The 11,234-nt window shown below is 47.0% G+C and overlaps 1 long non-coding RNA gene across 1 annotated transcript in view; it reads left to right on the top strand.

Annotated features, from left to right (window-relative positions):
- Positions 1-3,135: 3,135 nt before the first annotated feature.
- LOC112212613 overlaps positions 3,136-11,234 on the top strand; it is an 18,440-nt gene continuing 10,341 nt past the window's right edge. Inside the window, exons 1-2 of the long non-coding RNA XR_002946442.2 lie at positions 3,136-3,150; positions 4,519-4,522. This is a non-coding gene — a long non-coding RNA (uncharacterized LOC112212613). The remainder of the gene's footprint in view (positions 3,151-4,518; positions 4,523-11,234) is intronic.

Genomic DNA, 11,234 nt, shown 5'->3' on the forward strand with positions numbered 1-11,234 from the left:
ACAGTATTTTGTTGTGCAAATGAGAACTTAACTCGACCCGTTGACTTTTTCTGCTTATCCAGCCTTTAAAGCGGCGCGCCGCTCAGCAACGGGCCGTGCTCTTTCGACCTTACCATTTCCACCGAGATAAGGATTCTGCATTTCCCGTCCTGCTTTCCGTTAAGCGTACTGCATTAGTAGCGGAAATTACAATTATTATTTCGACTCGATCGATCTTAACTATACGGGATAACTATCGCGATTATGCGTCGAATTATTCGCTGATCGCCCGATCGTCCGATCGACGCGAATGCACGACAAACATCCCTAACGTTCTCCAGCCGTTGCAATTTCTACCACTGGCATCCGCGTTCCTGCGAGTCTCGTTTGCCCTTTACGCGAGAGGCTCGATATATCCGAGCGTACAATGTCGATACACCGGCGCGCATCGATAACGATGCCGGATAATGGAGAGAAAAGATCGTTCGTCGCGTTATCTAGTTCACACAGGCTAGACGATCCGTACGGCTTGGAATGTAATAACAGGCAACGCCGTACACTCGATATTTATCGCGGTAAAAGCCACCACGGGAATCGATAATGACGAACGTTCCGCATTCTCTGTGCGCACCAACGCCAACTCTTTTCGCCGCAGAGAGAAGAGAACTCGCACCGGGCTTCCGTTTCGTTTCCTTTTGCCGTTTTCATCTCGACGCCAGATCTGTACTTCGTTAGGATATCGAGCGAATTACGTCGACCAACGGTGCCGTTCCCTACCATGCTTTTCCATTATGCGGAAATCTTTGCCGTACGCACGTACTATTATCGTTGTTTCCAAACACGGTGCGTCGTTTGCTCGACACCCTTGCGATAACTCGTTGTCCGAACATCCTCCAAACACCTGACCGATTTCGATCTACCAACTCCCTTCGTTCCGCCGCTCTTTGGATAGTCTCAATGCCCGAACGAAATAGCTCAGCCATTTGGCAAGCAATTTTCTCTCGAAACGACGCAAGGAATACACGCGTTTAACGAACGTCGCGAAATAAACAACGTTGTTGCGCCGTTCGAATACCGCACCTCTCTCCTCCTGTAGCGTTCGATGAAACTTACTTTCTTAATGAATCTTATTCTCTAAAATCGTGCTATAGATTGAGTAAACGTTAACGTTCGGCAAATGGACACCGATTGGATCTCGAGATAAGTTGTATAAACGTTGGAGAAAATCTGTCGACGAATTAAAGCCTTCGCAGAGGGAAACAGTCGCGAAGCAAATAGCGGCGACCAAGCAGAGGAACATCGAAAAACACCGGAGGAAGTAGGAGAAAGAAATTAGCGGACATGTCGCGGCAAACGAGTATTCGTAGCGACGTTCCGCACGTGTAAGAAGGAAAAAGAAAAAAGAAAAAATCGACGTTACAGCGGGCACGCGTTGAAAGAGGTCCGCGCGCGTGCGACAATGAGCGTGCATGACCGCCAGTGTGAGTTTCGAGTCGAGCGAGCAACGACAATGAAGCACATCCGCGAACGAAAAAGATTCGACTCGTTCGTTGGCATTCGTTACGGCGGAAACGAGCGCGGACGATCCTTCCTAAAGAATGGCAATAGCGGGCTACGTCTGATTTCATTAATCATAAGCATCGAGAGATATCCGATAGGAGGAAATGAAAAGCGTTCTGTCACGGTCTACGTCGCATCCTGCGCCAAGTGCTAAATATACGATGTGCTCATGCTGTACACCGGCCCTCTCCGAACATACGGCTCACAATGCATCAAATTGCATCTGCCTTTGTACAATCGTCACGCGCGTTGCACCTCGCTTCGATTGTTCGATACCGGAAACAAACTGCGTTACCGTCACCTGCTGCCACCGCTGCCGCGCCACGCTGCTGCCCCTTCCGGCCAATTTTCGGACCTTTTTTACGCATCACCTGATTACCCTGCACGCAAATTGCCAAGCAGCCAGCGCCACTTTGCTTCGAACGCGACAGACGCACCTACTAAGTTGTCACAGGCCGATACGGCTCGAAACTATGTACGATCGCTGCCACGAAATTGATTCGACGTCGCGTTTACAGGTCGGCAGGTTTACACGAACACCGATTCACCGTGATCCGTAATAACAGATTTCTCCTTCCTTAAATTCGATATTCAAACATGGCGATATATAACAAAGTATCGTTATTTACTTACGTGTATAGATATATTTGTACCGATTGTACGTCGTATCCTACGGAATAAACTCGCTACACCCCGAAATCCCAGATCCTCCGCACACTCGACAACGTTGTTTGCTCGCACTTTGAAAACTACCAAACGACTATTTGCGAAAATAAAGTTTACTATAGAACGAGAGTTAGCGACAAACAACGCAGGTACGCCAACCTATACACGAGCGCCAGTGTATGGCAACGAGCGGGAAACGAACCACATGTCCAGGCAGTTGATTTCTCGCTCGACGATGTGAAAATATTCTCGCGACAGGCGATATAACGAGAGCAACGAACGGCATCGTACAAAGAATGAGCGAGAATTCTTACTTGGTCCGAAAACTGGAAGCTGGTACACGTTTCTTGTCGGAGCAATCTCGGCATACGTTGTAACAAGGGCGTAATTTGTATACGCCTTGGAGCGCGTTTACGCGTGAAAGAAACTAACACTTAGAGCAGGTTGAGCTCGTACCACGAGGAACGCGTGGTAAAAGTACGCGACACAGATATTCAGACGGAACGACGGGACGTGATTTTTCTCCGCGATTCGAACGAAATATCGCGTTTACCCCTTCGGATTCACGCGTGCCAGACGACTGCAGATTGCAGGTGGCGTTAAAAGATTCCGCGCGAAAACAGCGACATCTCGGACGGCTGTGACAACTCCACGGACAAAAGTATCGTAAATTACATAATAACATCGACAACCGAGTACCTCGTATTTTCGTGGATACTGTTTCACCCGACTACCATAGCTGTTTAAATTTATCGTTTCGCGGGAATAATTAATCAGTCCTTAATTTAAATTTATGAAATAATACGTTTCGTTAGAGGCGAAACTCGAGGTCACGTCAAATATTTATTTTCGCCCTTTCCATAAATTTTCGAACGAATGCGAAGCAACACAACGTTCTTTTAGTAATTATTTATGCGCACTTTCTAGACAGAAAATCAAGAACGTGTCCGTTCTCCGATTCGCTGTACCGTTATTTAAAACCGTACCGTACAAAAACCGTGCTATATTCGCGTCATCTTGCTTAATCGCAACAAACTCTTTCCTAACGAATGTCACGCTTAACGTTATGTCGCGATATTTTTGCCAGCGATATTCCGGTAACGGATATCGCGGTATCGCGTTACAAAACCGATGCACGCGATACATCCTTTTCCGCGCGTAATCGACGAAACGTTTTAACGCAGGTAAAACGCATCGTAAAAATATATGAGCCGATAAACGGGGCAACGGTGTTTACGTTAAGCGAAAGTTTATATGGGATGAAATCGGCAACGAGCTACTTCGTCACGCGAGACTCGCAGCGTCGGGAAACCACGGAAAGAAAGGTAAACAAGCGGAAAACGAATTCGTATTTAGAATCGTTGTGTCCGAAAAGTGAGAGGTCAGGGCAGAAAACGATCGAGAACTCTTTTCGACTTTAATAACAAGTCCCCTTGTTGTCGTTGTCGTTGTCGTTGTCGTTCTCGTTTATTCGTTCGTTCTTATCCCCTTTGTAGCCACCTCCCTTTTTTTAACTTTCGAGACGCCGAAACTTTGTAGACGTCGAACGGATACGTTTAAAAGGGACGCAAATAGAGTTGGACGGTTTATCCGATTCTCAATTATCGGCGTTCATCGATGGAGGAACGATGAGAAAGAAAGAAGAAAATACGTTCTCCGCCGATATCCTTCTTTTCGTTTTAACCAACGAGAAGGCTTTTCACTTAGCACCGACTCGAACCAGGGTCCCCGAACGATTTTTCCCGATAGACCGAGTTCGGTCGACGACTCGAAGGCAGAAGGAATAACGGGCCGACACGCAGCACGTACTCGACGAAGGTGGAAAGTTGCGTGCGTGAACGGAATTAAAAATAGCGGTCCTAAAGTCGGTATCATATCGAGTAGAGAAGGGTAATAATGGAGAGGGTCGATAGGAAGACGAGTTTCACCCGTTCACGGTGACCGACCGTCAAGATTCCATGCGGAGCTCCTCTTTTTCTCGTTTAATCGTTCGATAGGATCCACCGCGCCGATGTAGCGTGCCCGCAATTTTGATTAAACCGCGCATCTCGGTTCGTACTAATCCGAGGGAAAATTTTCCAGTTGGACGAAAAGTCTTGTCGTTCGCGAGTCGTCTATGATTATCAAAGAGAATTCTCCCCTTCCCCCCACCCCTACCACTCGCCCGAGGTTCAAACAAGAAATTCCAAGAAAAACACTGTATCTGTATCGTAAATCTGTAAACAATCTGTATCGTAAGAAAAAAACCGTCGGAGGGAAGCAAACTAGAAAGAATTACAAATGACGTAATAGACAACGACCTGTGGTACGGAGCGACGTTAAACTTCCCAATTCCCGTCTAAATTCCCATAAACCAGACGCGATAAGATTCCGGCATCGCGCTCGGCTGGTAGTCGTCGAGCACGATCGCTCCGTTCGATCGGAATCTTATTGTCAGCGAAGGATAGTGGGTGTCGTAATGGAACAGATCGGGTGTTGAAAACGGAGAACGAGGGGTCAGGGGGGCAACGTGGCTGTTACAGCTAGGGTTAATAACCGATATATCTTGGACCGAACCGGAACCGGATTCGCATTCGTATCCGACGAAATGCCAGTATATACGTATACGTCGAACCACTTACCAATCGAAATCGTCACGATTCCGTCCCCTCGTGGCTGCATCGAATCACCATCGATATCCGTTATAGTCCCGAAGCTGTACGTAGTATACCGTAGAGTATCCTCCCGACTGGTAAGCAAATCACAGCAACCGAGAACGCTTACGTATTCGATCCTTGGTCTCACGTACGACACTCGTTTTATCGTCATGTAGCAAGTAATCGTCACATGAGCGCGATCCTCGTCGGCCACACGGAGCCAATGATCGAGATCGAGCTTGTTCGGTGGGCGATATCGCGCGGATCCGACATTCGACGATGTCACGGCTACCGATCGGAAAACGCACGCGTGTTACCGCGTACGAATCGAACGAAGCGAACGTCCGTCGATCGCGAGCACAAGCTTTACGGGGGCGGAAAAAAAAAGTCTCGCGAGGGACAACGGAGATCCCGAGCTCAACGTCCGCGTAGCGACTGGCGCCCGACACCTCCACCCTTCCGACAACACCCCAACCACCGAGCGCACGCGACAGACAAAGAGCGACTAAGCAGCGCGAGCGGAGCGATTGAGAAAGCTGCCACGAGAGGCGCTACCAGCGGGACGAGGCAAAGGGTGGGGATTGGCTGGCTGGTTGGCAGGAGAGCTACCCTACGCTGACTAGGCCGTGGCAGATAGAGAGGGGCAGTCAACGGAGAGAAACCGCTAGTCTCGCCCCTACTTTCCCACCGACTCTTTCTCACCCTCGCGCTTCTTCCTTCGCTCTTTCGCCCCTCCTCGAGCCGCTTCGTCCGCTCGCCGTTTCGCTCTTTCCTACGTGCTACCTATCTTACCTTTTCGCAATTTTCCTTATTGGCATAAGTAAATCGATAAGAATTAAATTTTACACGAGCCAGACGGTTGACACTGTCGTTACGCGATTAGCGTCGTATCGATTTAACGAAACGCGTTTCTTCGTCCTTTTTTTTTGGCGTGTGTGTTTTCTCGCCTCCTGTTTCTCTTTTCGCTCGTTCCTTCTATCGCGTTTAATTGTTTTTATCGATGACAGACTGCACGCAGTCCTGCGAATGGATAATGGTAACGTAATTGGCTATCACAAAGTCAATATCGTGTTCGTTTAACGAAATTCCGCATCCCTGCTTCCTGCACCCCTCTCTCTCTCTCTCTCTCTCTCTCTCTCTCTTTCTCTTCCCTGCCCCACCCCCACCCCCGCCTTCGCTATCTACCTCTGTCTCTCTCGTTCTATTTACCACTTGCAACGTTACAGTTGAAATTATTTTGCAGGCAAAACGAAACGGCGAAAAATGAAACTTTGCACGATCTGACTAATTAGTAAGTCGATACTATCGATGTCGCTGATATAACAAAGTTTCGTTTATCGCGAAAACGCGATGCACGCGTTCCTGTCTTTTCTCTCTACGTAGTTCTTGCTCGCTCCGTATAGTGACCAGCGTCTTCGCAAAGCGAGAGTGCGGCTGCGCGCGGTCCTAGATTTCGTCTCGCCTCCTGATTTTTCGTAATAAAAACGTTTGTCTTGGCGAGCGACTCGGCTCGCGTATCTTTCGGCGTGGCGTGCATTACGGGTCGCACATGCTCCTTTATTCCTCGCCACTCGCGTAGACGCTCTCGATTTACACATTGGGAATGCAAGGTTCGTTCGAGCGATTTACAGCGAGTATGAAATCGGACGGGAAAGTAGGCCAACGGATCGTCGATCTTTCGTATCGTAACGTCTGTCGTCGTTCGTGGTCGTCATTGGAAATTAAAACGGTAGGGTGGCCGATGCACGACGTTACCGCGTTTCAATTGAAAACGCTCGAGTTTCGATGGCTGAGGGAAATTTCGAGACAAACGCTTCCAGCGACGAACATTCTCCGTACGAGAGGGAAAAGTCTCTTACCGGAAGAAAGGAACGCTCGCGATCCTGGTGACTGGCGGACGTCAAAGGCATACCTTCGTGATACGAATGCACGTTTCAATAATACCGTTTTAAGGGAATACTCCGCGAGAGACGAAAACTCGATCCGACGGAAATATAGAAACTCGTTTAACGATACTCACGGCAGAATGCCCGACGATATGTTACAGAGAACACCGTTTCGAAACTCTTAATCGAGACTAGAACGAAACATAAATTTATCCCGTTTTCAAAGAGCGAACAACTTCATCGCGATAAACTTCATTAAGGGCGCCTAAGAAGATTTTAATGGAAACTTGTATCTGCAGGACGAGAGCCCGCTAAGATTTCTCGCTACAAGGAAACGTACCACGTGGCGAACGGTACGGACGATATTTCAACCCTCTTCACCCCGGCCTCGGTTCAATCTCTGTTCTCCCTGACCCTGTCTGTCTGTCTGTCTGTCTCTCTCTCTCTCTCTCCCTCTCTCTCTCTCTCTCTCTCTCTCTTTCCCTCACTCTACTTCTTTCTTCTCCGCCGTCATTCTAGTATGAAACACGAAGAAAGGTAAAATAGCTGAAAGGGTTTGCTCTGAAGCAGTTCTTAAAGAAGCAGCGCTTGGAGTGGAATGTTAAGTATCAGCGACGTTTAAAAGTTTGCATTACGGGAAGGATATCGACATATTACAACGACGTGTAAGGGAAATTAATATGTGAAAATGTTGTTAGAGGAGCGAATCGTTTTTACGATATTTAGATGATTCGATAGAAACGATCGTAAACGAATACGAAGTATATTTGGTCCAAAGCCGTGACAAGTGGTTCGACTAAGTTTGGGGTTCGCGTACTTTCGACACTGACGGTCGCGTAATCGCGCTTCTAAAAGCGGAAGAAAGATCCGTCGTTCCTTTCTTACGGTCGACCGTGTACTTTTTCTCGGACAAAACGCAGACCCCCGGAATGTAATTAACTTTTAACAAGGCAAATGGAAAAATTGTGCTGCTGAAAAATTGAATGAAAAACGTTTCGAATATTCGCGAAAATAATTTTTCGAGCTCGTGCTACGCTCGCAGATAGGAACTGGCCAAATAAGCATACAAATTGTCGGGCCAACGATTGCTAAAATTATAAAAAAAGGAAGGACGAGAAAAAGGGAAAACGCGTCGTGTGTTACGTATGTACGTATCTCCATTATAGTTCTTGTTTCCGAAGTAGTTATCTCGGGTATGCAGATGAATATGTATTTTAGTACTTTGAGCAATTCGGGGTGAAAAGCTGTTCCGGGGAACTTTGTGCTTACGAACAAGCGTAATATTAGCCCTAAATGTTGAAGCTGCAACTTCGAAATAACAATAAACGAAAGTTAAAAGGGGTTGGCAAATGAATATTCGTAAATGAGAAGGTAAATGAGTGTCGTTGTTGCGCGTATTTCAACGAATAACGAAAAAAACTGCTTACCTGCAAGTTACCCTTTGACAAAACACCATAGACACGTTGTTCGCGGGCCACGTTTATGTACGTGAAATAGCGCTTGATAATCATTTTATATGCGCATAGGAAAGGAACTCGTTTCGTAGGAGCTAACGAGACCCGCACGCGATCCGACTATATTTAGACAAAGTTCTTGGACCGTTAGCGAAATGTTGCGGCGTTTTGGAAAATATCGCTTGCAAAGGACCAACTTACCCGGAGACCAACGGGACGCGTGTTAACCGCGCATCGACATCCGTAACGTTTATTTCCACGGAGAAGCGTTAAAAAAGTCAGGAATCGAGACAGTGGCGTGCCCGGAATACAAAGACTCTTCCTTGCTAACGAAATCCATCGGATCTGGATGTTATCGATTAGCGTTCCGTTCAAACGTATAAAGTCATCCCATATCCAAACGTCCTCTGCAACTCAAACAAAGTTTCGTTTGCTGGAAAAGCAAAGTTTCATAAAAATCGAACTGTAATTTGTTGGAAGAAGCCGAATGGAAAAGCTTATCGGAAGAAATATATTTTAGCTACGTGTTATGAAAAATTGCCGAGTAAGTAAATAGACGTTCGAGGTAACGAGGTAACGACGCGAGGTTCGAATTCGGTAAATTCTTTGTAACTGAATCGGGCTGAATCGCTTTGACCAAATCATTTTTATATTTATCCATCGCGACGGCTTTCCGAGCCTCGTCCCTAGGATATGCGTTTTAATCTCGTTCGAGCACCGTAATCGGCGAAATATTCCTTCTTATCGCGCGCTGCTGCATTTCATATCTGCTTTTTATCGCGAAAGTGTCAAACGCAAATATTAAATCGAACTGACAATGAAATATTTCGCGTAATCCCTTTTACAAGTGACGTCCACTGTTTGTCATGGAAACGAAACAGATTAACAAAATTGTTTGCTTCATTTTTAGTCGGATACGTTTAAATTTGTTCTATTCGACGAAATGATCTTCGAAAAATTGGACGCGCGTCACGCGTCAGAAATGAATATACCCGCGGAGCAATTTGCTTAGCAACGTGCCGTTTATTTCCAGAGTGGCGCTCGTCATAGGAGAACACGGACGCAAAATTTACCAAACTTTCTCAACGGCCATCGGCTGTAATCGAGTTGCGGCAGGACCTGGAGCATAGGTTTCCGCGGCTCGTGCATACGCTTCTTCGAGTTCGAATTCATTTTCAACGCGGTGGGTTGATATTAAGAAAGTGGCATCGTATTTCGTCGAGATAATGCGCGTTCCAGGGTCAGAGGGGAACGAGCGCCAGCCGTTGTAGGACTGCGAATTACCAAGTCAAATACATACGTAGGAAGCGCATTCGTAGGATCGTGGTGGATTAAAGTGTCAAGCCGGATTGTATTGGCCGAAAACGACAGGGCGGCTTCGTTCGACGCGTGAATTATGTAGACGCCGGTGCACAGGCGCTGGTATCGAGGAAAATCGGGTCACAGCCGGGCGGTGCCGTCGATGGGGTTGGACCGAGAGCTAAGGCACGTCGAAATGCGTCCTTAATATTAATCCCTTCGGGCGCACACCACTTACGTGTCACCTCCTGCCTATACGCTAAGTACGTACGCAGGAAATTCGACCTGATGTTCCTACTGGAAATTCCACTCGAGTCTAAACGAAATATTTCCGGGAAAACCGACTACGTTCCGGAATAGCGTTATCTTTCAGCAGCTCGTCAGCGGTTAAAGGAGAAGCCAGGTCGTGGCTTCGTTAGCTGTACTTAAAAAGAGATTTATAGCCTCGGATTAAAAGCAAGTGCTGGAAACTAACGATAAAGGAGAAATTTCTTTTAAAAACTATTTAAAGTATCGCGTTACACGGAGATGACGAGGCAATTGTACGAGATCGTGGCAAATTACATTCGCAACGGTATAGGCACTACGGGTTACGAAGAAACGCAGCGGCCGTTTTATCGTGCATCGGCCGTGTCTGACTATAAACGATCTTCTACTACTCGCGTGTACGTAGTCTCTACTTACCCTCCTTTGACACTTTGCATAGATCGATTTCGTAATGAATCGCGTATATCGCTATAAAAGCCGTCGAAAATTCTCGTTACACGATCGTATCGTTGTTCGCGCGCCCCTTTCGAGATACAGTTCCACTTTTTATTTTAACGGAGCTTTTGATTATGGATCTGTTGGCAAACACTTATTTTCTAACGTGGTTACTCGTTTGATTACCGAACGTTATTCTATACGCTCGATATTTTCCAGAGTAGTTAAAAGAAAATATCCAGCGCAACAAATCCGTGTCAGAGAAGGCGAAACGGCGCGCTACAGTTCCCTGTCGATATCCGTGGTTTACCGCTGGATGAAACGTAAAATATACGATCGAATATTGAAAAATTTAAGTAACCGTAAAAAATAATATTTTTCTCTCCATGCAAATTTAAACAACGGTAACAGCTGCGAACTACGAACTGCGAAGTTTGGATAAAAATTCGTAACGAAGGCCCGCGACAAGACAGGCCCTGATAAAATATGGTAGCCATTCGAAACAAAGGCCGACGGTGTTCCGCGTTCAGACCGACATCGAACAACTATTACGCGTCAAGAGAGAAGGAGATGGAAAAGTAGGAGTCGACGAGGGTCGAAGGATCGTCGGACAGAATGGCGAAACTCGCGTTTATCAAAGCAAGCGCTCCGCTCCATCGATCGGCAACGAGTCTCTTAATTACGCGACACTGGCAGTAGCCATACAGCTCGCATCCTACTCTTCCGCCCGTTTACCCTTCGATTACCGAAAGTGCCCCGAAATGCCGCTTTTCTCTATTTACGAGACTTTCGTTCGAACGATATCCCTACTATGGTGATTCACGGAATCAGGCAAAGGAGAAATCGCTGTCGTTCCGACGCCACGCAACGATCAAAGACAGGCAACAACGGCGGTGTGCGCTTGTATAGCGGCGACGAACGAGTAATCGGGGATGTAAATCCAAGGATAGGGAGGGTCGAAGCGAAGGAAATCCCGCGTAAACAAAACAGCGTCTGGGTGGAAAGAGCCAGAGCCGATTCTCTCTTGGCCGCGACAAAGAACCGGGGTAGTT

This window comes from Bombus impatiens, unplaced genomic scaffold (assembly GCF_000188095.3).
Source record: "Bombus impatiens unplaced genomic scaffold, BIMP_2.2 scf_0233, whole genome shotgun sequence".
Classification (NCBI taxonomy): domain Eukaryota; kingdom Metazoa; phylum Arthropoda; class Insecta; order Hymenoptera; family Apidae; genus Bombus; species Bombus impatiens.